General features: G+C 44.8%; 1 pseudogene; it reads left to right on the top strand.

Moving 5' to 3' along the window:
* Positions 1 to 477: 477 nt before the first annotated feature.
* Positions 478 to 2,817, top strand: LOC133899690 (probable LRR receptor-like serine/threonine-protein kinase RKF3; annotated as a pseudogene).
* The last annotated feature ends 23,890 nt before the right edge of the window (positions 2,818 to 26,707 follow it).

The raw sequence follows: 26,707 nt of genomic DNA on the forward strand, positions 1-26,707 counted from the left end.
GGTCGACTCCGACCTAGTCACACGATGCAGGCTGGGGCAGCAGGCAAGAGCACAAGAGGACTAACATGGGCTCAGCACAGTCAATGTGCCATGCAGCAGAGAGGAGGCCCCCTGGTCGAGGTTATTCACTTGCTCTCGAGAACTCGTTAGTGGAAATCGGGATGGTAAAAGGGATCAAGTCAATTGATATCATCTGCTAGTCTCCTAGTATTTTTTTCTTCTAAAATCCAAGATGTTTTTTTTTTGCGAAGGAAAATCTAAGATGTTTTGTTATTTTTTCATAACTCTGATTTCATAGTTCATACTTCTCTTTTTGAAAAAAAAAATAATCGCCGTTCATATGATTTGCGCATACATCTTGGTTATAAATTCTATCAACACGCTACTAGCGGGGAAACAAAAATCTTGGCAAGAGTTTTGCCTAATCATTTCCTTTTTGACAGGGCTAATTTAGGCACAAACTAAACAAAACGAAAGCTTGACATCTCTATCTCTACTGTATAATGCAGGATTGTGTTCTTGCGTCGTCGTCGTCGTCCCCCTCGGCTGCCCACGGCCCACTACCTGCAACCGCCCCCGCCCTACGGTTCCTCGATTCACGCGACGATCCCTTCCCTCCACAAATCTTGCGGGGAGGGGGAGATCTGCGGGATTCATCTCCGGGCAGGATTCGCGCGGCGGGCGCATTCTCTCCTCCTGCTAGCCGCCTCCCTTCTCTCCTTATCCTGCTCCACATCGCTGCTCTCAGCCGCTTCCTCACCTAAACCCTAAGACGCCAACCAACCCTACTGGCCAGCTGCTACTCGCTACAAAACCAAGAAATCGAACCTTGAGACTCCTAAGGTAGCGGCGGTGTGGCCGACGCAGGTGTCGCTGGCGGCGTGGGGTTCGGGTCTCCCCCTGCCGCGCATCGATATGGGGTCGTGGGATAAACGGGTGCCACGGCGCAGCGCTCGTCCTCACATGATAGATGCTATATGGGGGTTAAGGGAGGCGGGGATTCTCAGAGACGCTGCTGGCGCCTGCGAGGGCGAGGGTGGCGGTGAGGAGGCCCCTGCTGCGGCTAGATACGCCTCCATAGCTGCAATTTGGGGGTCAAGGGAGGCGGGGATTCGTACCCGATGGAGATCGAGAGCCGCTTCCGCTCTGGCTCCACGCGAAGCAATCAGGGGGCTAGCAGGTAACTGAGCGATTTTGTTTAATTCTGTTTGTTGCCTTTGTAATCTTTTATGCTCGATTTAGCTGCTCATCTGCTATATAGACATATCTGAGACCTCAATGCTGGATACTTGTAGAAATACTTGAAAGATAATTTGTTATGTTTTGTAGAGCAGTATAATATGGACTTTTTACTAGGTAACATGTCCTTTGCTTTGTACAGAACTGTAGATACATCAGTGCTCCCTAGGTGTAATCAAAAGTCACGGATTCAATAATACCACGAGATCAAGTCTACCAATATTATTCTAAATTGATAAGTCACTTCAAAATATCAATACATATGCATTGTGTTTTTTGATTGCTTGTAGTACAATACCAGTGTGATTATTGCAAGCTGAAAAGTCTGTTTTCATCATTACTGCATATTTGTCATGTTATATACCGTCCTACATGAGATTTTTCCCTAGATTTGCCATTAGGTAGGAATGATTCGCCACTGGATCTTCCTCATTTTGAACGGCTTCACTATTCTCTGGTTGCATCTTCGCTCGGTGTTCATTTGTGCATTCCTGGTTCTCTTGATAAGAATTTTGCACGGTGATGCAACTTGATTTTTTCCTTAAGTTGTTGGCTATGAAGGGCACAGGTTGAGGTAATGTGTATGTCTGCCTTTTCCCATCCACTGAATTGTCAGGCCTTCATAATCTTTGGTTATACATATATGGGGTTTGTTTCTCTGCTTTCTGACATAGAGATTGAAGTCCTGATTAAAAAAATATTGTTTCTTGGCTTAGAAGTTCCATTTGTCAAGGGTACTTAACTCTCTAATCTCCATGTGGTCAATTTTATGTGCTATTTTGGATGACGTTTTCAGGCTATTTGTGATCATCAAGTTACCAATTGAGCTTTGGTAGAAGAATTGATACACATTGTTTGAATGGTCATTGTTAGAGCCTACATGTGTTAGTGTTTTCCAGCGGTATGGCAAGCAGCACTGGGCGCCATTCGCAGTGGCGGCAGTGTTATCCGGCCTCAGCGCATGCCATTACCCATGAATATGTGCTCTTTGGCCAATTGACTGAGAAAAGCGATGTCTATAGCTTTGGAGTCGTGCTTGAGCTTCTTGAGTGGGAAGAGGGCGTTCATCTCTCTTGGTGAGGGCCAGAGCTTTGTGCTCACTGATTGGGCTTGGTCCTTGGTGCAGAGGGGGAAGACGGTGGATGTGATCCATGAAGGAATGGTTGAGCCTGGTCCTACTGTGGTAATGGCCACTCTGCACACATCCCCAGCTGCATGCGAGGCCAAGAATGGAGCAATTGCTAAAGATAATTGAGGCAGATTCAGCACCAAGTCCATTGATTATTCCTGAGAGGCCACTCCCTGTTGTTGCAAACTTGGGTGAGATTGAGTGGTCATCCAGTACCAGTGGCTTAGGTCAGCTGTTTAGTCCCTCTGGTTTCTGGTCTTTTATTCATAGAACTGAGGATGCTGCTCTGGCTCTCCAAATGAAACATGATCTTTTACTTAGCCAATTAGTGAAATGTTTGCTTATTGCTAGAAACTACTTTGTACCATATTTCTTTTGTTAGCTCGATTTTGTTTCATTGGATTACAAATTCCAGGCAACTATTCTATATAGCAATTTGTAGTTTTGCTCCCACAGGAAAAGTAAGGTTCTTGTGATAGTTGAATTCATTGGAATATAAATAATGAGTGAAGTTTTTTCTTTGGTATACATTTAGTTTCACCATCTGAAACTGTTTACTAGGATTTTGGATTTGGAGGATAAAAAATTCGAAATTCAAAACATCTTCCCCTTCCACATATCCTTTACATTGCTATAGAAATGCATGTACAGTGTTGAAAAAATTGGCCGAGTAACTTGTGATTGATGAGCTTTCTACTCGATTTCGTGGTTATCAGCGAGAAAATCAGGGTGGCTAGTTAATCTGCCGATTACCTATAAAACTGTTGTTAATCGGCTGTCCTGGGCAACTCGCTCAGGGGATTCACGCCGCTCGCTGCGCCGCCACCGCCCCTACTACATCGCGTCGCAGCATCGCCCCCCCTCCCGCACCTCTGGGTCGTTGCGCTGCTCCCCCAACTCCTCCTGTGTCGGTGCCACTTTGGCCCCCAGCTCCTCCTGTGCTGTCGCCTCCCTCTCTTGGTTGACGCTGTCGCCATGCCTCTATCGCCTCGACGCCAACGAGGAAAGCCACCGCCTGCCCTTTTTCCTCCCTCGTCAGAGCTATTGTTGACCCTATCTGCCGTCGCTGCCAAACCTTATCCATTGTCGTCACCGTCCTGTGTGTGTGTGAGTTGCCGCCAAACCCTATCCGTTGCCGCTGCCGTCCTGTGTGCTAAAGAGTGAGAGAGAGATTGAGAAAGGGGCTGAGGGAGAGGCAGAGAGATAAGAGAGGGAGAGAGGTGGGTCACCAGCCCAAGAAGAAGCCCACCCAGAGATATGTCTATTTTAGTCTTTTTTCCTTCTTATACATGTCTATTCTAGTATATTATATTGCTAGATTACATAAAAATAAGGTATATCCCTTACTGATCAACCGATTAATTCAATTAATCCCCGATTACCCGATTAATCTCTACTTCCCGACCGGTAGAGCAGCTACCGATCACCGATTTTTTGACCAATGTGCATGTAATTGTTCACAGTGTAACTTTCTCTTCTAGACTACCATTGATGTCATGATTTTTCTTTGAAAGTTTACTTTGAATACCTAATCAGGTCCCAAGTGACTGTTTATATTGTAATTTTCCTTTCTAGATTACCATGGTTTTTGTGTAAGTAAAATTGGGTCATATATCTTCTTGAAATATTTTAATGAAGCTGCAACGGTTAGTTTTCCTTTCTAGACTACTATGGCTTTTTGTAATTAGGTCTTATATCTTCTTGACATGTTTTAATGAAGCTGCAATGGTTAGTTTTGCTATAGTAATTTATTAGATTAAATGAGTTATTTAATGGTGTAGTCGCACTACGTAAGAAATCATCAAAAGATACACGCTATTAGTGACGGCTCCTCAGTAGCCGTCACTAGTACACTATTAGTGATGGGTCCAGTGCCGACCCATCACTAATGTGTGGCTCAAGTTAGGATCTAGTCACGATCCGTCACTAATGAGGGTTCATTAGTGACGGTAAGCGGATGGTTCGTCACTAAAGATATTAGTGACAGGTCATATTAATATTCATCACTAATAATTTAGTCATTAGTGGTGGGTATATGAGGCATAAATAACTAAATATAGCTTACTCATTAGTGACGGACTGACGGGTCGTTATGAGACCTGTCATCAATATTAAAGTAATCAGTGATGGGTTGTAGTTGTTATCGTCACTAATGACTAACTCATTAGTGATAGACGTCCTTATAACCCGTCACTAATTTCTGCCACTCATATCTGCTCGACCACTCTTATCTGCCCATTTCTCTCTCTTGACCACTCTCATCTCCGCTAATATCCGCTCTCCTCCTCCTCTCGTCGCCACCGCTGTTCGCACCTCACCGTCGACGCTGCCACCATCCTCCCCCTCCACCACAGCCTGACGTACGCCGTCGCCCCATCTACCAGCTAAGGTTAGGGCGATAGACCAAGGTAATGGCGGAGGCTGTTGCTGTCTTTGTGGCGGACTTGGATTGATCCCGACAAGTCCTCCATCGGCTCACTCACCAGGCATACACTACCCTCCAAGCGTTCCTCCACCGGTGTTCCCCACCGGCCACGATTGAGATTGATCATTGTAACCTCTTTTCTTTTTATCTGTCATTGTTAGGCTCATACTAACACTCATTAGGACACAACAATTTAATTGACTTTATAGTACATTAGGCTCAATTCATATCATCCTATCATGTAGGTGTTGAAACCGATCCTATAGCTTAAAGAGGTAATCCCTGCAATAGGTGGTATTGTACCTTTGGTGCAATCCACTCTAGATGGAAGGAATTTTGTAAAGCTATCTATCTCTTTTAACATACTGTTGGGGATGATCTCCCGCCCCCCCCCCCTTCGTAGGATAGCTCGAAGTTTGTCGGAGGTTTCGAACTCTTGTCACTGCATGTTTGTTTCAGGGACTGCAAGTGAAGGTTGCAAATATCACGAAGTACTCTCGGTAGAAGGTTGTAGGTGTGCCCGCAGGCCCGGCTTCCCGCGTCAGCGAAGGCTGTGGTGAGCCTTCGGCTGAAAGCTGAAGGCTACACTGGCAGTTTTGTTGACTGGAATGGGGGAAGATAGCAATGTGTCTTCGACCTGGAGCCGAAGACCAGCTCGTGGCGCCGGAGTGGAGAAGCCTTCGGCGGATTTCTGGGGACCGAAGACCATGACTGGATAGCGGGACCCGCTTTAACCTCCTGGGGCAGAGTTGTGATTATGTAAATATGCTTGATCGTACCATAATGCCCCTGAATATTCCAAGAATGTAGCAGGTAAGGGGGTGGAAACTGTAAACCACGCGTGGAGTGGTTGAGTATGGGCTATAAATAGGGCTATACTGTATCTGACAGAGGGATCGAAAACAGTTTTACCCCAAGCACGTGTCACCCCAAGAACCCTTCGACATTCTCCATAAGTGAAGGTCCACATTGCCTGGAACTTCAGTTCCAACAGTTGGCGCCTTCCGTGGGGATCACGAACGGATCAAAGCCATGCCACCTAAGAAGAAGACGAAGTCAACTGGTACATTGGAGGCGTTACTGGAACCCTCGGCTACGGCTGGGGCTTCGGTCGAAGACCCCCTTCGGCGCTGCCAGGGTCGAGCAATGCTTCGGCCGGAGGAGCTTCGGGCGGGCGCGAGCAATGCTACGGTGTTGAAGTAGCACCACTAGGAAGCAATGATGACAGACACAGAGAGGCCGTCCAGATAAATGCGGCACCGGTGCGGGTCACGGAAACAAGCGATCGCGCATGCTTCGAACCTGCGGCGCAAAAAAGGAGGGAAGGTGCGAGACGAAGAGTGGGAAGACCTAGATGACTTCGTAGAGTATGATGACGAAGATGAAACACAGGAGGAAAGGACAACCAGGCTAGAGGCCGAAGAGCTGGAAAGGCAGATTGCGCAGAAGAAGTGCACGTTAGACAGCCTGGCAGCGAGTCGAAAAGCTGCAGAATATCGCAAACAGGCAGAGGAAGCTAGGAAAACATTGGAAAAAATGCAAGAGGAAATCGATATGCTGCATCGTGCGGAGGAAACGGCTCGCCAAGTGACGCCGTCTGAAGACACGGCACGACCTTCGCAGGACCTTCGGCGGCGGTCATCCGCGGGAGACCCAGAATCCCTGCTATCCATGGGTCTGCAGAACCAACCATGGCCAGCGGGCTTCAAGATGCCTAGAGTAGTAATGTTTGATGGAGAGTCAGATCCAAGGAAATTCGTAATGAGCTTCGAAGCGGCGGTCGAGTCCGTCGGAGGAGACGGTGCAACACTGGTGAAGGCCTTCGTGTTAGCTGTTAAAGGGATAGCATGATCTTGGTACTCTGCGTTGCCCCGGGATCCATATACTCATGGGAGCAATTGCGTAATGCCCTGTACAACAACTTTCAGGGAAATCGAGTAGACAAGATCACCGCGAGTGACCTCTTCGCACTGAAGCAACAGCCTACAGAAACATTGCAGAGCTATATGCGCCGATTTGTGCACATACGTTGCTAAGCGAAGGGGCTGAGCGAAGACACAATCATCGATGCGACAATACAGGGCATCAGAGGGGGACTCTTAGTAGGAAAGCTTACAAGAAAAAGACCCGGGAGTGTACAAGAGCTTCTCAATAAATTGGAAGAATATGTGAGATCTGAGCTCGATCATCTTCGAAGGAAAAATGAAATGATAGCCTCAAAAACAGTAAAAACAAATACATCAGCCAGGGAGGCAGTCACTAGCCACCTTAGAGATAGATTGCGGCACGCGAGGAAAGCCGAAGCATCTGACTATACAACAAGGCAAAAAGAGGTCAATCAGATAGACTCCAGCCCATTTGAAGTCGCTCAAGTGGCAGGCGAAGCTAAGAGTGCGGCTACTCGAGGAGGCCGAACTGGTAGAGGAAGGGGCCACGGGGGCCGGGGTAGACGAGATCCGTAGGACCCGACCACGTTTTACTGCGAGCTACATGGCGATGGAGCTGGCCATAGGACCAAGCAGTGCCTGCAAGTCATGGCCATGAAAACCATGAAAGAGAGCTTGGCGAACCAATCCTTCGATCAAGCAAGAACCATACACCATGCAGCAAATTTCAGGCGAAACGAAGCGTGGGAAAACACCAACCCGGGCATGACGTTTGTCAACTAGTGGCGACCGATGCTCGCGCCACAATATGCCCCTGTAGCCTTGGCTCAGCTGGATCAAACGAGGCAACTAACCCTCCAAGGGGAGCTACCTCCGCAACCACCAAGGCCACCAGAGAGCAGTAAGTCCATGAACACGGTAAATCATGGATACAATGTGGTGTTGGCGATCTCAGGAGGATCTAATCAACAGAAAGAATCTATGAGACAGCAGAAAGAATACATGTGAAGGGTCAACCACGTTGGTGTGGGGCCAACATATCCAACTTGCCCATTACATTCTCTCAAGATGACATGAGGGTCTTAGATTACCCACACACGGATGCCTTCGTTATCAAAGCAAATATTTTGGGAAGCGAAGTGCATAGAATCTTGACAGATGGAGGAAGCTCCGCGGATATCATCTTCGTAGATGCCTTCAACAAAATGGGTCTACGTCAGAGTGACCTAAATCAGGCTGGATCCCCATTGCTAGGCTTCAGCGGGAATGCAATCAACACTCTGGGAAAGACAACAATCCCAGTGTCGTTTGGCGAAGGGACACATTTTCGGACGGAAGATATTACCTTCGATGTGGTCGACATCAATTACCCATACAATGCAATGTTTGGTAGGGGAGTCTTGAACACATTCGAAGCAATACCGCACCACGCGTATTTGTGCATGAATATGCTTGGTCCTGGAGGCGTCATAACGATGCTTGGAGACCAGCGAGTGGCCCGAAGAATCGAAGTGGGAATCACTCTAGGACAGCGAAATGTCCACATGGTGACAGAACCTTTGGCAAATTGAGAGGAGAGCGAGATCCGGCCGAAGATGAACAAAGCAGCGAAGGCTGTACCAGAGGGGGAAACCAGAATAGTGCCGTTACATCAAGAAAAACCAGATAAAAAAATCACCATAGGGGCGGAGGCCCCAGAGGAGGACCAGCAACAACTCATAATGTTTCTTCGCAGCAATGAGGATGTCTTCGCTTGGTCTCCAAAGGACCTACAAGAAGTCAATAGGGAAATCATTCAACACAGCTTAAATGTAGATGCCAGTGCGAAGCCAAGGAAGCAAAAGCTTAGAAAAGCTTTGAGTGAAAGGGAAGAAGCAGCTAAGGCTGAGGTAAAAAAGCTGCTCGATGCCGGAGTGATACGTGAAGTGTTACACTCAGAGTGGCTAGCCAACCCAGTATTGGTCAAGAAAAGCAACGGTAAGTAGAGAATGTGTGTTGACTTCACAGACTTGAACAAGGCTTGTCTGAAGGATGATTTCCCATTACCTAGAATCGATTAGCTGGTTGATTCTGCTGCTAGTTGCGAGATGTTAAGTTTCCTAGATGCATACTCAGGGTAGCACCAGGTCTGGATGGCAAAGGAAGATGAGGAGAAGACAAGTTTCAGAACCTCCTTCGGCGTATACTGCTTTGTGAGGATGCCCTTCGGCCTCCGAAATGCTGGTGCAACCTTCACTAGGTTGGTGCAGACAGTGCTAAGCTCACAGATAGGGCGAAATGTCCTAGCATACGTCGACGACATAGTGGTCAAGAGTGCCAGAAGAAGCTAGCATATCGAAGACCTACGTGAAACCTTCGGAAGCTTGCGAAGGGAGGGGCTAAGATTGAATCCAGAAAAATGCGCCTTCGGAGTGCAGTCTGGAAGGCTATTAGGATTCTTGGTGTCGAAGAGAGGCATCAAAGTGGAACCCCAAAAGATACAGGTGATAATAAACATGAAACCTCCACAAAACAAAAAACAAGCACAACGCCTGGCAGGAAGGTTGGCGGCACTAAACAGGTTCATTGCAAAATCTATAGAACGAAGTCTACCTTTCTTCAGAACGTTAAAAAGCTCCAACCCATTCAGATGGGGCGCAGAGCAACAAGAAGCCTTCGATGAATTGAAAAACTATCTGACGAAGCTCACAGCCCTTTCCAGCCTCGATCCAGGCGCAGATTTGTTGTTATACATAGCGGCATCCCTTTGGCAGTGAGCGATGTACTTGTGCAGGAAAGGCACGAAAACAACAAATTACAGCAGTTCCCAATATATTACGTGTCAGAAGCTCTTGCAGGCCCGAAGAGGCTATACACCGAAATGGAAAAAGTAGCATACGCACTCATCATGGCATCTCGCAAGCTTCGTCATTACTTCACAGCTCGCAAGATCACAGTACCAACCTCCCTACCCCTTCGTGACATGTTTGAGAACAGAGAAGCTATAGGAAGAATGTAGAAATGGGCAGCGGAAGTCGCCCCACTCATGATAGTTTTTGTGGCAAGAACATTGATGAAATCGCAAGCGTTAGTAGACTTCGTAGTGGAATGGATGCCGCTAACTGAAGCCCTAGAAGAAGAACCGTCAGAACCGATCTAGATCGCATATTGCGACGGGGCATGGGGGCCTATAGGAGTAGGCGTGGTGGCGGCTTCACCTTCGGGCGTAAAGTTGAGATATGCTGCTAGATTAGAATTTCGGTCTACAAACAATACCACGGAGTACGAAGCCGTCCTCCTTGGACTTCGCAAGGCGAAGGCTTTGGGTGCCCGATGGGTGTTGGTTAAAATAGACTCCAAGATAATAGCAAGCCAAATCGACAAGACGTTTCAGGCAAAAGAACCAGAGCTTGTTAAGTATAAGGCAGTAGTCCGAAGTATGGAAAAGTACTTCCTGGGGTTCACGATGAAGAGTATATCGAGAAATGACAACTTCGAAGCAGACGAGATGGCCAAACCCGTCGCGCAAAATCTGCCTATGCCACTAGATGTATTCTACCAAAAAGCTAACCGTGCCAGCTGTCGACGACACTACACGAACAGCGTGTTCTGTTGCTATGATCGAAAGCAAAGATTGGTGCTCTCCGATAATGGCTTATCTTTGTGGTTATTACAAGCCCGAGGATAATGTTGAGGCGAAGCGTATGGCCCAAAGAGCTAGAAATTACAAAATCATGGGAAACAATTTAGACAAGGCTGGAGTCTGTGCACCATGGTTGCAGTGCATATCCCAGGAAGAAGGGCAGAATCTGCTAAAAGAAATTCACGATGGACTGTGTGGTTAGCATGTGGGTACACGAGGAGGAAGAAGCTCACAGACATGGCTTCTTTTGTCCAAAGGCAATCAGTGATGCAGATTACATAGTCCGAAGTTGTCAACAATGTCAATTCTGGGCGAAGGGGTCAAGCAGGCCTTCAGCGAAAACACAACTAATCCCACTAGTTTGGCTGTTAACGCGGTGGCGAATTGACATTGTCGGCCAGCTACCAGCCGCTCCAGGAAATTTGCGGTATGCCGTTGTTGCGGTCGAGTACTTCTCCAAATGGGTGGAGGCAATGCCGCTCGTTAACATAACATTGAGAAATATCCTAAAGTTCTTGTGACAGAACGTCATATGCCGTTTCGGAGTCCCACGGGAAGTAACAGTAGACAACGACACCCTATTTGATAGAGCAGGATTCAGACACTTTTGCGAAGGTCTAGGGATCAAAGTACTTTTCGCATCTGTATACCACCCACAGTCTAATGGAGCCGTCGAAAGAGCAAACAACATCGTCTTCGCTGGTGTCGCGAAGCGCCTACAGGGCCTAGCAAAAGGGAAATGGGTTGAAGAGTCGCCCAAAGTCTTATGGTCTATAAGAACAACGGTAGCAAGACCAATCGGTTTCACACCGTTTCGCCTCCTCTTCGGGGAGGAGGCAATGACCCCAGAAGAATGCAAGAACAAATCATTTAGGGTCGTAAACGAACTAGAGCAAGGCGAAGAGTCAACATCAAAGGATGCCCTCGAGGAAGTGTGATTGCAGGTCGCCGAAAATCTGAGCAGGTATCAACAGGAGACAAGAAAGTGGAGAGACAAGAAGATATCCGTAATGAACTTCATCCCCGGAGATTTGGTGCTGCGAAGGCTCAGCAATGCCTCACCGGTTGGAAAACTACAGAGCAAATGGGATGGTCCCTTCTTAGTCAAAAGGTCGTTAAGACCCGGCTCGTATCACTTGGCTAATATGGAGGGCGAGGAGCTCCCGCATACTTGTAATGCGGATAACCTTCGCAAATTCTACGCGTAACAGCGGTGAAGGCCTTCGCGCATCTCGGCAATGAGTCCATGCCAAAGCGAAGTTTGTGTAATTTTCTTTATGCAATTTTTCTTTTCATGTAATCAAAATGTACGGGAACTGACGTCTTCTCCCGGGGAGCCCTCTCCAGGACCCTGCAGTAGCGCACTAGCCTTCAGCCTTTCTCGATCTGAAAGGCCCCTGTATTCCAAGACTCGATTGAGCCTTCAGCCAAGACCTTGTTCGGCGTATAACTGGGCTTCGCTCGGCGTAAACTTCCCAACAAGCATTGTAGCTCTTGCTTTGACTTCAGACACCGACGAATTTGGAGAAGGTCAGGAAGCGTAAGCAAATGATAGCGAAGTTAAAATCTAGACAAATTTATAGCAGAAAATGAATGTGTACCCATGAAGCCGTGCACGGAAGGATGAGGACGGCAGAGCCCCTCAGGCCCTTTCTCCCCAAAATCCGGGATACTCCAGTCCCAGCTAAGGGGCCACACTCCAGCGGTTGCAAACTCCTCTACAAGGTCACAAGTGGATAAATACTTCGCACACCTGGCGAAGGCCTCGAGAGTTGTCCGCTAGGACGCTTTGAAGCGCACGTCCGGAGCACGATTTCCCTTTACTTCCTTGCATTTGGAAACAAGAAATTCTTGTGGGTCTACTTTGTGGTAGAACCACAACTGTGTCCAGTCGTTTGGCCATTTGTTTTTGTACACAACGATAGGCGTGGATAACCCAGCGCTGTAAGCAAAGTTTAGGCACCCATAATGCACCTCGCTCTGGATGCCCCAGCCGAACACTGGCTTCGGCTGGTGATGAAGTCGATGTGCAGCAGCGAAGGCCCTGGCCGACGCCTTCGCTCCCTCAGATCAAGTAGCCCCACGCAAAAAGCCCCATCCTTACATTGGCATTGGGCGTGAGCTGGTGAAGATAAACTTTGAATAATTTCAGCACCTTAACAACCATGTCATCGCATGGCAAGCGAAGACCTGCTCGAAAATAATGAACGAATACAACCGCTTCGTTGTCAGAAGGCTTCGGTATCTCCTGATTCCTTGGGAGCCTGACTTTTGATACATCGCTGATCAATCCCTCTTTCACGAGGCTGACCAGCACTTCGTCATCCACCTTACTGGCCAATCCAGTATGTCTTTGGGTGAGTAGACCTGGCCTTCGGTGCCATTGGGATGAACAGAGAAGCCTTGGACGGGGAGAGACTCGGAGGATAGTGAGGGGCTTCGTACGAGAGCAACATCTTGAGCAGGGACGCGCAGTAAAAACAAACAACTGTGGGCCGGTATTTATAGCAAAGTGGGCAGCAGTTAAAATGAGGCGCGTTGGAATTTGAATCGACGAGGGAAATGACGTTTGGGTACGCATCGAAGGCATTAAATGCATGTCAACAAAACAGATACTCAGGGGCTGCATAGTCATATTGTAAAATAAAATTAATTAGCAATTTGCCGAAGTGCATCTACCCCCGCAAGCCTTCGACGGGCTGAAGGGGACGGTGTTGAGACGCATCTTGAAGACTACAGGTTCGGCTCATCGAAGATGAACCTTACCCGTAGGGGGTTGCTGTTGGGGATAATCTCCCGCCCTCCCCCTTCGTAGGATAGCTCGAAGTCTGCCGGAGGCTTCGCACTCTTGTCATTGCATGTTTGTTTCAGGGATTGCAGGCGAAGGTCGCGAAGATCGCGAAGTACTCTCGATCGAAGGATGTAGCGTGCCCGCAGGGCCGGCTTCCCACATCGGCGAAGGCGGGTGGCGAGCCTTCGGTCGAAAGCTGAAGGCTACACCAGCAGTTTTGTTGATGGAATGGACAAATATAGCAGTGTGTCTTCGACCTGGAGTCGAAGACCAGCTCCTGGCGCCGGAGTGGAGAAGCCTTCGGTAGATTTTTGAGGACCGAAGACCATGATTGGATAGCGGGGCCCGCTTTAACTGCCCGGGGCAGAGTTGTGATTATGTAATATGCTTGATTGTACCATAATGCCTCTGAATGTTCCAAGAATGTTGCAGGTAAGGGGGTAAAAACTGTAAACGACGCGTGGAGTGGTTGAGTACGGGCTATAAATAGAGCCATACTGTATCCGAGAGAGGGATCGAAAACAGTTTTACCCCAATCACGTGTCACCCCAAGAACCCTTCGACATTCTCCATAAGCGAAGGTCCACCTTGTCTGGAACTTCGGTTCCAACACATACGTTCAAGGGGAGAAAGTAGTGGGGATATTACTATTAGGGCCTGTGGCAAGGCATCATCAATTTTGTTGCATTCTGTAAAAATTGCCGTTGAAGCGTAAATGAAAGTGTTTGAGGAGCATGGGTTCTTTTTACCCGACTACAACTATTTTCGAATAAAAGCATTTGAGGAGGGCAAAAAGGATTTGGCTTCGACCAGTGAGAGGCTTGCTTAGTTCGATGAATATGATATGGTACAGTAATATATAATCCAGATGTTTTGATATACACGACTATTAGAGTGTATTGTTTTCATAATTTTATTTTCTTTGCTTGTAGGATATTTTTGGTGACATCTTTACGGTAATTTGCTTTCATGTTATCTTAGATCAAACCATGGAGCATCTTGGGTTAAGCTTTTATTGCCCCAGAGTGGACTTCACTGCTGAAGGTAACTGGCAGACTGATATAAGGTTTCATTTAAGTGGAAATGAATTAGCTAATAAGACCTTATTTATTGTCTATGGTAAAGCATCGGGTCATTCATGAAGTACTAGGATACAATATTGTAGATTTTAACTATATTAAATATCAGAGCTTATGTGCTGCGGCAAATGCTTAAGTGTAATGATGTATGGATATTTGCATAACTAGTTTGCATAACTATATTGTATGATTGACTTGAGTTAAATTCAAGTTTTTGATATATATCTGTGTTCTTTAATGTGAAGACGGTAGAAAAATCCTGACATTACTTTAGGATATCGTCCATCGAAGTTCAGTTCTGCTTTGTTGAATGGGATGTTGAAGTACTCTCTGTTTGCATGCATGTACTTCTCTTGTTTTTAGAAGTCGATCTCTGCATGTGTCATTAGTGATGGGTATGCTTATCACCCGTCATTAATGTTAAATAATTAGTGATAGATGTCTTTATAACCCGTCACTAATATTAAGTCATTAGTGACGGGTGTCTATATAACCCGTCACTAAATGTAGCCTTGGCGGCTCCTTGCCGGGGCCACTCATTAGTGACGGGTTGTTATGAGACCAGTCACTAATGGCTCACTCATTAGTGATGGATGTCCTTATAATCCGTCACTAATGAGTGATCTTTACTATTATTTTATTCACCGAGTAGCACGATCAGATAGTGTCTGTCCGCCGCGGCTGCTCGGCAAATGGGTGATTTTTTTGGTGATTCTGTTTTGGTCAAATCAAATCTCGGTGATTTGAAGTTGGTGTCTGTCCCTATCCTTTGAAGGTTTGCCTCCTCCCTCTCCTCCTCCACTTGCTCATATATTCATGGTGGATTCTATTGTTTGAGTTGGAATCAACAATTTTGCTCTTTCTCCCAGATCTTGATATATGTGGATTGTCCCCCTTAATTAGTGTACATGCGTAACCTACGTCTCCAATTCGGGAGTGTTTGATTATAAATATGATTTGGCAACTCATCATATTTATAAGAAGATGATCCCGAATTGTCCATGTACTTTGGACAGTTCAAGGATATGTGGCTTGAGTAGTAGGTTTCTGTGCTCTCGTCTGGTTCTAAAGAGAATTTCGGAGGCTTCTCCCTGTTGTTCTCCGGATATATACCCTCTCGGCTCGTTGTCGAGATGTGTATTTCTCCAGAACTGTATAAGAGCATGGAAACCTACTCGGGTCACATATCCTCGAATGAGATTATGACCTATCTTCGCCTATTAGAAATCAGTTAGGATCCTTTGCTATAGATAACATGTATCATATTTGAATGTTAATTATTCTCTTGAATATCACTAGAACACATGTAGACACTTAATTTAGTTAAATTGAGTTAGAATTTTTATACTTATTCTATCTTCTCTGTCGTTTTTATTTAGAATTAATATTTTTTGAATTTGTAGATGGTGGATCGAAGTTGGATGTACCTTGATTGCCGTACTTGTAACGAGTACATAGGCGGGGTGAAGTCTTTCTTCACTGTCACAGTGGCGGATATGGAAGGTTGGGGTAAAACGGCAATTTGGTGTCCATGCTGTGATTGCAAGAGTGAGAAGTTCTCATAACCTGACAATGTGTACGATCACTTGTTAAGGCGTGGATTCAAAGAGAGATATCACGTTTGGAACAAACACGACGAGGAAGGCCTTAACGAAGGGAAAATGGACCAGGTCCTCCCAGACGGTAGTACGGATCAAGGACTCCTGCTAGCCAGTGACATGGATGATTATCTCAGGGATGCACACATATTAGGATTCGATGATGACTATGTGGATTTCGTGGAGAATATGGACAAAATGGTGCGTGATGCTGAGGGGTACGATGAGTATAGTGATGGTGAGTTTGCCAAATTCTAGGAACTGGTGCAAGACTCGAAGACACCTTTTTATCCTGGATGTAAGGAGAAATAAACACTGTTGTTTGCGGTGCTTAAGCTTTTGCAATTGAAGGCAACCCATCGTTGGTCCGATAGGAGTTTCAAAGCTTTGTTGCATCTGCTAAATGACATGCTACTAGAGGGGAACATGGTGCCCAAGACTATCTACGACGCGAAGAAGATACTTTATCCTTTGGGATTAGAGGTAGAAAAATACATGCATGTAAGGAGGATTGTGTCCTGTTTTGTGGAGAGTATGCAGACATGGATCAATATCCTATTTGTGAAACTCATCGATACAAGCGTAGAAATGATGATGGCGATGTGGAGGAAGACAACCAGAGAAAAGGGCCTTCTAGAAAGGTGATGTGGTGTTTCCCTGTAATTCCCCGTTTGAAGTGTTTGTTCCAGAAAAAAGAGTCCAATTATTTCGGTGGCACAAGGAGGGTCGTAAGAACGACGCAATGATACGGCACCCCACAGATTCAGCTCAGTGACGAACCATAGATTCTACATTTGGGTGGTTCGCTAAAGAATTAAGAAATATTAGTTTTTCAATGAGCACATATGGCATGAATTCATTCGGTAACAAGAGTATCTCACATAGCACCTGGCCTATTGTACTGTCTATCTACAACTTTCCACCTTGGCTTTGTAAAAAGTGAAAATACATTATGTTGTCAACCTTAATTCCTGGCTTAGGGTAACTTGGCAACGACATCGATGTGTACCTCAAGCCTTTGGTGGATGATCTTAAAGCACTCTGGTCTGAAGGCATTGAGGTTTGGGATCAGTACAAGCGAGAATACTTCACCCTATATGCCATGTTGTTCATCACCATCAATGATTCGCCAGCACCTCATAACTTGTCAAGGCAGAGTAAAAGAAAAGGTGAAGCTTGCCCCCAATGCTTAGATAACACTGAGATTATGTGGTTGAACGAGTCAAAGAAAACAGTGTACATGTGGAATTGATGTTTCCTTCCAAGGAACTACCGGTACCAAAAAATGAAGTCTTAGTTTGACGGCACAAGGGAGAAAGCGTCACCTCTAAGGCATTTCAGCGGGCAAGATGTCTATGATAGTGTTAAGGATATCAATGTTATCCTTGGCAAGCGAAAACATCCTCCACGAGTGATGAAAATGGAATATGGAACAAGAAATCAATTCTCTGGGAGCTTGATTATTGGAAATACTTAGATGTTTTTCACTGTATGGATCTCATGCTTGTAGAGAAGAATATTTGTGATAGTCTCCTCGGTACAATGCTCAACATGAAGGGGAAAACAAAAGATCATGAAAATACAAGAGCTGACCTTGAAGAAATGAGCTTAAGGCCGGAGCTTCATGTCAAGGATACGGGTAAAGGGAAATTCCTACCCCCATCTTGAATCACCCTATGCAGGAAGAAGAAAAAGAATTTTGCGAGTTCTTGCACGGTGTGAAAGTTCCCTCCAGTTACTCGTCCAACACTAGAAGTCTTGTTTCAGTGAAAGAGCTAAAAGCTCATGATTGCCATGTGATGAAGACGCAAATGATTGCGGTTGGAATTAGAAACATGTTGCCAATTGGTGTTTGAGAGGCTATCATGAGCCTGTACTTTTTTTAATGCAATTGGTCAGAAGGTACTCGATGCGGAAGCGCTAGGTGAGCTAGAAAAAAGACACTTCGAGACTCTATGTCTTCTCGAGATGTATTTTGTACCATCCTTTTTCAATATCATGCTCCATCTGATAGCACACATTGTGAAGGAGGTTTATTTGTTTTCCCTATTCTCCTGCATCAGATGTATCCATATGAGTGATTTATGAGTGTTCTCAAGTCGTACGTAAGGAATTGAGCTTTTCCTGAGGGGTGCATCACGCAGGGTTACTCTACAGAGGAGGTAGTGGAGTGGTGCGTTAATTACACGGATCCAGAGAACCCAATTAGTGTGCCTCATTCTCGCTACGAGGGTAGGCTCGCAAGGTAAGGAATTCTGGGGAAACATGCAATTACTCCTAAGCCGAAGGCATACGACCAAGCTCATTTCCTCGTGTTGTAAAAAATGAGCAAAGTGTCCCCATATATCGACAAGCATAAGCAGTTGCTTCTTCAGGAGAATCCAGGGTGGACCGAAGCTTGGCTTGCGAAGCAAATATACAAAGGTTCAACACTTGGTTTCGAGATTGAATCAATCAATCGAGTACTCCTACAAGTGATTTGATCAGGAAACTAGCAGCATGCCCAATATACATAATTACAACATATCAGGGTACTATATAAATGGTTACACATTTTACACAATTGCCCAAGATCAGAAAAGCACATACTAAAACAACGATATCCGTATAGATGCTTATGATAACAATATGCACATGAGCACATACTACGGTCAAATAGAGGACATCTGGGAACTGGATTATTTGGGATTCAAGGTACCCCTGCTTCGGTGCCGTTGGGTACACGGGACAAAGGGCTTTACAAAAGATTAGTACGGATTCACTAGCATTAATCTCAAACTTGTCAGATATAAGGACGAACCTTTCGTACTTGCTAAACAAGTTGCCCAGGTGTTTTATGTGTCTGACATGGCAGATAAGAAACTTCATGTGGTTTTCGCCGAGAAAAGACGGATCGTCAGAGTTGAAAACGTGGTTGATGAGGATGAGTATAATCAATTTGATAAAATCCCCCATTTTGCTACTGCAATCATGCCACAAGATGCACAGAACGAGAGGACTCCATACCTACGTTCCGATCATAACGAAGGGATCTATGTCAAGAAAGCACGAAGACAGCTGCAACATGCCAAATGATACAGGAATCAATGTAACCTCAAATTTTAATATTTATAATATTCAGTTAAGTCTGAATTTTAATGTAACCTCAAATTTGTAATATTCAGTTAAGTATGAATTTCAATGTAACCCAAAATTTGTGATATGTTTGCAGGAGAAGACGAATGCCAAATCCTGACCTCGCTTTAGGATGCAGCCAACATACAGGTAAATCCTTTAGAGGGATGAGTACATTAGTGATGGGTGAGAACTTCACGTGTCAGTAAAGATATAGATAGTGACGGGTTAATTTATGACCCGTCACTAATGATCGAATCCTAGGATGGAGAGACCCGGTCATTAGTGACGGGTTGTATCTATTACTCGTCACTAATTATATGTTTTATAAATAATGGGCCTAGGAACCCTAGCCTCCAATTTACACATCCTAAGATTCCTCCTGGCCGCCGCACCCACTGCCCTGCTCCTCTAATCCAGTGCCGTATGTGGCCACCAATGACAAGGACCTGGCATCAACGTTCTTGGTGCTAGCTTCCGACAAAGAATACATCGATTGAGACCTCTTGAAGGTGGAGGTGGAGGTGGAGGAGGAGTATGAGAAGGAGAAAGCGATTGCCAACGATGAGGCAATCGCTCCCGCCATCCATGAGGCGGAACTCATCAGCCAAGCCGAGAGAACGGCAGAGGCAATCGTCAGTGACAAGGCCATCGCACACCTCTTGGCAGAGGAGGTGAAGATGGGCAGCAACTCCAACACTGATGATGGCAAGGAGGAGGAGGAGGAGATTGGCGGCGACTCCGACATGACCAACGACGACGAGGAGGAGGATGAGGAGATGGACGAATCATAGTCCATTACTTACCTAGGTTTATGGTGGTAATCCGAATTTAGTAATTTAGATTTAGCACCCTTACTCTATAGTCTGGATGGGTATTTTTATGTGTAATCCGAACCTTCTTTTGTAGTGATGAACTTACTTATCCTAAATTAATGAAAATGTCACTTAAATGGAATAGTGTGTTAAATTGAGAATGCAAGTGAGACAGCTAATTGAGTACATTTTTCTCATCATCGGATTATCCTGCTGCCAAATCCTGACTTTGCTTCAAGATGCAGCTAGTATACATGTAAATAGAGGGATGATCACATTAGTGATGGGTGATAACATCACGCGTCACTAAAGAGGTCATTAGTGACGAGTGAATTAACCACCCGTTACTAATTACCAAGTCCCAGTGATGGGGTGGTAAATCCACCCATCACTTTGACCCGATCATTAGTGACGGGTTGTAAATTCACCCGTCACTAATGATATTTTTATAAATAACGGGTGCGGGAACTCTAGCCTCTGATTTTTTCTAAGTCCCACCACGCCCGCCGCCCATTCCTCCTCGCCTCCTTCTCCCGGTCGTCCTCGAGGCCGCCGCCGTCTCCCTACCATCCCCATCCCCCTCCCCGACGCCATCTTCCCTTGCGCCTTTGTCCCCGACGACGAGGAGCCCACATTGCTGTCGCCTCATCCCCGATGAGCACCCCGACACTGAGGAGCCAGCGCCACCATGCTTTGCGCCGCCATTGTCCTCATCCGTCGAGGTAGGCCTCCCGCCATCCCCTCCTCGCCGACGTCTACCGCCATTGTCCTCATTCGCCATTGTGAGTTACTTCTGTGCATTCTACCATACTTTGTGTGCTAGGGGTGAATGTAAATGTGTTGGATTATATTACTCGATGATGACAACGGCTAAGTGAGGTTGTGTGTGATAGCGTATTCTACTTAGGTGTGAAAATATGGACTTAGCAGTTTAGCACAGATGAATTAGGTGCGTTGTTATCTTACCCATTTAACACTTACTATTGAATACTTAAACTCCACGTGTTCCTAATATTGACCCCTGAGTTACAATTTCTATGTAGTACTTATGATAATATAGGAGATAGAGGGTATGTGAATCAATGGTTAGCAGTTTAGCACAACCATGTTGATTTTTTGCTTTTCAATATGCATAAATATAGAGGCTACAGTGCATGCTGGAATGATCTGAAAATTAAGAGTGCGTTGCCACACATACTGATGATATGAGATAGCCAATTTGGCGTTTTGATGGCGACATCAGCCGTAACCCACTTTCTGAGAGTAAAACTTGATAACATAAACATGTTCTTGATGTTTATATGCTTGGCATATGCAATTTTCATGTTTACCTATTTTTATTCTTGCTTATGTTCAGTCCTAACATCAGCCATTAATTCTTATTCTTATTTATCTGCTGCTGTATATTCTTGTCACTAATGTATGCATATTGCCAACGAGTTCATGGTGGTTAAAATTTTCTTTGTAAGAAAATCCCAAAAATGAATTTAGGTTATGTAACCTATTACGTCGTCTTCTGTTCGGGAGTGTTTGATTATAAATATGACTTGAAAACTCGTCATATTTATAAGAAGATGCTTCCGAATTGCCCACGTACTTTGGACAATTCGAGGATATATGGCTCGAGCAGTAGGATTCTGTGCTCTTGTATGGTTCCAGAGAGAATTTCGGTGGCGTCTCCATGTTGTTCTCCAGATACACACCCTCTCAGCTTGTTTTCGAGATGTGTATTTGGAGAACAGCAGGGAGGTGCTGCCGAAATTTTCTCCAGAAATGTACAAGAGCATGAAAACCTACTCGAGCCACATATCCTCAAATGGGATTAGGACCTATGTTTGCATATTAGAAATTAGGTAGGATCCTTCGCTTTAGATAAGAAACAAATCATATTTTCATGAATTCATATAAAAGTGAATATAGTTACTAAGTTTATACAATTGTATCTGCATATTTGGATCTATTAGATGTCTGCCAACAGGATCCTCTAACGAAGCACAAGCTCGCAGTCAGACATCCGCGCAACTAGGTCCTAGTTGAGCAACAGTACGAAAGGCAAGGACACAAGCAAAGTGGCTGACTGAAAAGATTATCGTCATGGAAATCAATGATGATGGCGTGCCCATGGAGAAGAAAGCCCTACAGATGTTGCAGAAGCTCGCATGCCTTAATGCTTGGGAGAGCGTGCCATTGACCCTTCAAAAGTTCAATGATGTCACTGTGGATCAAAAGAACGTCTTGTTCAATGGTGTCAATACGTTTCTGGAGTTCCTGGAGAACATGAAAGCGAAGGCCTGCAGGGTTACTATGAAAATGATCGCCAAACTTTGGAGAAGCCACAAGAGCAAGCTTGTGAACAAGTATATAGCAAAAGAGTTGGAGCCCTTCAGTAAGTACCAATATCTTAAAAGAGAGGATTGGGAAGCTTTTGTGGCGTTGAAGAGCTCTGAGACGTTCCAAATGGAGAGTTCAGCAAAGAAGCAGCTTCAGGCAAAGAACAAGCAGAATCACAACCTGGGCACATGCGGGTACGTGGGGGAAAAGGGATAAATGGTAGGTGCAGGATGCAAAGTTAGCCAACGAAGGCCGCGAGAATCCTTGGTTGCAATCCCCAGGACAATCGCAATTGTATTTGTGCGCGAGGGGTATGCTGTCAGATAGTGGAGAAATCACGTTCAAATCTTGTGAAATTGAGACTTTAGCTTAAAAGGTGAAAAAAAATAGCAACCTATTATTCCAAAGTTTAATTCACTAGGGCCAGGGAACATGACATGCTCTCCACTACGCTGGGAAACCCTGAGCACCCAGGTCATGTTCAAGGCGTATCTAGTTCCCAGGGGGAAGTTAGGTTTCCCTGAACATGTCGGGATGTATAAGTAGAGGAAGAGGTTGTAGCATCTAGGCCCCTAGGTAAGTGGTAAGTGTTTCGGTGATTAATGACAACCATATTACTGTGACTAACAATTTGTTTTGAAGGGAATCAAAAATTCAGTATACAATGACATTTGGGTAATCTTGGTCCCTAAAGTGCTTATATGGACAATCAAAGGACATATGCTTTAAGACTAAGGATCTTCTAGTTCTAAGTGTCACAAAGGAGATGGAGGATACTTAGAGTAGTATAGGTCTTCTTTTCTTTTAGTCTTTTGACCGTACTATAAAGGGGAGCTAAAAGTAGTAGCTTGACTTAGTGAGTCTAGACATAGATGATGCACACTTGTTAAATTCTAGCACTAGGTAGAGCATACAAGTCCATGGTGAAGTTGTCAAGGAATTAGAGCTCAAAGAGATTTGAATTGGACGAGCTCACAAAAAAATTTTATTCACCGGATTATCCTCTGATGGATGTCTAATACTCACCGGATAAACACTAATTGAGGCATCCGAATTATATGAAAAATTTCAGAAGTGTCACACCGGAATGTCCGGTGACCACCGGAGCTTTTCCAGCAGAGAAAATTTTGGGCGAAAAACAACTTTGTATTCACCGGATTATCCGATGCCCCATAATATGAACACCGGACTATTTCTTGCAGAGAGCATTGCTTGGGGCCACAGTGGAAAATTACAGTCACCGGACTATCCGGTGACTTAGCTGGCAGAACACCGGAGAAATGTTGCGAAGAAACTCAGACAAATTGAACTCACCGGATTATCCGGTGAGAGAAAAAAAATATCACCGGAGTATTTCTTGCAGAAGGTTCTGAAATCTAAAGGGTCGGGTAAGTTGTACTCACCGGATTATCCGGTGATGACTGTTGTTCACCGGAGTTTATCACCGGACAAATGTTGCCGTGCAACGGCTAGTGACAGCTGACTCTGGGTTTGAACCCACCGGATTATCCGGTGATCTTAAGGATATAGCCAGCGGTTTATCCGGTGATTACAGAAAAATGGGAGTGGTTAGCCAACGGCTAATTTTTATCTCTAGGCTATAAATACCCACTCAGATGGTTTCAACAGTGGCTCTTGCGACTCTGTAGCAGCTCATACACTTGGTGTGTCATTTAAAAGCAAGAGAGAGAGCACTTGTGTCCATTCCAAGTTCTTAGTTGAGGATTAAGGACTTCTTTGAGTGCTTGAAGAGTAGCAAGTGTGCATCTAGTTGTTGTCTAGGCTTTGTCTTTGTCAAGCGAAGCTTGAGGCTTGTTACTCTTGGTGGTTGGCAACACCTAGACGGTCTTGGTGATCGAAGGATTTCTCGGTGAGCTCTTGGAGGAATTGTGGGAACCCCGGGAGAAGGAGGATGTACTTGGTTTGATACCCGCCAATCCGGAGATGGAGAAGGGGTAATCAAGAGAGAGCACTTGAGCCTTGGTGACTCAAGGGGGAGCGACATCCTTGGTGGATGCTCCAACGAGGACTAGGGGGAAGTGCCAACTTCTCGAAACCTCGGAAAAAAAATCGGTGTTGTCTTCTCCAACTCCTTACTTTCTTGCATCTTATTTTGAGTTTTGTTATTATTGCAAGTTCTTCTTAGTGATTATCTTTTTAGTTAATTCTTGCTTAATTAGCTATCTAGTTCTAGTTAAATCCCTTAGTCACATTTCCTTTTAGTTTTATTTGCTAAAGCGGTAGAAGTTTTAATTAATATCCCAATTCACCCCCCCCTCTTGGGCTATTCGATCCTTTCAATTGGTATCAGAGCCACGTTCTCTTGATAGGCTTAAAATCCTAGAGAAATGGCCCCGGGGAGCGGAAGTAGCGTGCCAAGGTTCGAGGGAAAGAACTTTGCATATTGGAAAGTTCGCATGGTGAGCTACCTAGAGGCTATTTCCCCCGAGTGTTGGCAAGCAACCTCCGTTGGGTTTGAACAACCTTTTACCGAACAAGAAGTTAGGTGGAATACTAAGGCTAAGAATGCTATATTTGAAGAAATTAGTGAAGAAGTTTTCTCTAGAGTTAGAAGTAAGGAATTCGCTCATGACATTTGGGTCGCTCTTTGTGAAATTCATGAGGGATCTAGGAGAATTCGTGAAGAAAGATATCATGTGCTTATGAATGCTCTAAATCAATTCAAGATGCTTCCAAATGAATTATGCAATAATATGTATTCTCGTATGAACATGCTTGTGGAAGAAATCAATTCTCTTGAACTCACTCAATTGTCCGATGGAGATGTTATTCGTAGGATCTTGATGGTACTTCCCAAGCCACAATACAATATTGTTATCTCTCTTCTTCATGAAAGAGACATCAATGACATGACCATCACCGATGCCGTTGGAAAGATATGTGCGCATGAAATGTTCTTGTTCGGAGATCATGAGTCCTCATCCAAGAAAAACCTTGCTCTCAAAGCAAAGATGGTCGACAACAAGAAGAAGAAGATCAAGCTTCCGTCATCATCAAGTGAAAGTGATGAAGATGACGATAATGATGAAGATGATGATAATGACTCCGACACCGAGCTTGCTCTTCTCATGAGAAGAACCACAAGGATGATCTCTAAGTTTCAAAAGAAGGGCTACAACTATGATCCCAAGAAGAACAAATTTCGTCCGAAGAAATTTGACAAGTTCGAGGGTGGAGACAAGAAGAAGTGCTACAATTGTGGTAATCTTGGTCATATATCATATGATTGCCCTCATCCTGACAAGAGAAACAAGAACAAGTCCAAGAGGCTTGATGCAAGTGAGGATGAGGACAAGTACAAGAAGAAGGATCAAGATAAGAAGAAGAAGAAGCTCTTTAACAAGAGAGGTGGAGGACGTAAAGCCTACATTGTTGGTGAATGGGTCTCCGATGAGAGCTCAAGTGATGACTCAAGTGATAATGATGACAACAACTTCGCGGGTCTTGCAATCGTCAATGATGATCAACCTCTACCTCCACCACCTATGTGCCTCATGGCAAAAGGTAACAACAAGGTGAGTACTGAGGAAGATGATAGTAGTGATGATAATGATCTTTCTCCTAATGATCTATCTAAGCTAATGAATGACTATGCTACTATAATCAAGAGGCAAAAGGCTAAAATCAAGTTGCTTGAAAATGCTAACTCCATGCTTAGTTCTAAACATGATGAGTTGCTCACTAAACACAATAATTTGCTTGGAAAATATGATGAAGTAGTTGAATCCAACAAGTCTCTCAAAGCAAGTAACTATAAGCTAAAACTTGAGCATGATGGCCTAATATACAAACATCAAGAACTTGAGTATGCCTATGATGCCATTGATCGTAGCTTGAATGATTTGGTTGATAATGATGTAGTTAAGGTCAATGCATCTACTTCTTGTGATGATCTTCGTGATATATCATGTGATATTACATCATCATCTAAGACTAACCATGCAAGGGAGCAAGAGCTTGAAAGTGAAATTGCAAGTCTCAAATCTTGTGTGGCCCGGTTGACTAAGGGGGAGTACAAGCACAAGGAAATCCTCATGAAGAATGCTTTGTACTACAACAAGAAATGACTTGGATGCTTCCCCAACCCGGTAAAAAGGATCATAAAGACACCGGAGATCAAGAATTATTTCATCAAGGAAGTTGGTTCATATTGCCAACATTGTCAAGTCACCGGACACCACACAAGGGAGTGTCCAATTCCTACCAAACCTCTCCCTATTTTGCCTTCCAAATACAAGTCCACATTTAATGATCATCATTTTCTATTGCATAAGCTTAAAAATGGTAAAATTATGGCAAAATTCATTGGAACTCAAGCTAAGGGCAAACTTCCTAGGCAACTTTGGGTGCCTAAATCTCTTGTATCTCATATGAAGGGTACCAAACTTGGTTGGGTACCTAAACAAAAGGCTTGATCACATGTGTGTAGGTGAACTACAAAGCCGGTGGAAAACATTAGGTGCTTGATAGCGGATGTACACAACATATGACCGGCAATGTAACGATGTTCACCTCTCTAGAAGATGAAGTGGATAATCATGATAAAGTCACTTTTGGTGATAACTCTAAGGCAAATGTGGTAGGTTTGGGTAAGGTGGCTATCTCAAAAGATCTCTCTATTTCCGATGTTCTTTTAGTAGAATCACTTAGCTTCAAT

Source organism: Phragmites australis, chromosome 18 (assembly GCF_958298935.1).
Source record: "Phragmites australis chromosome 18, lpPhrAust1.1, whole genome shotgun sequence".
NCBI classification, from domain to species: domain Eukaryota; kingdom Viridiplantae; phylum Streptophyta; class Magnoliopsida; order Poales; family Poaceae; genus Phragmites; species Phragmites australis.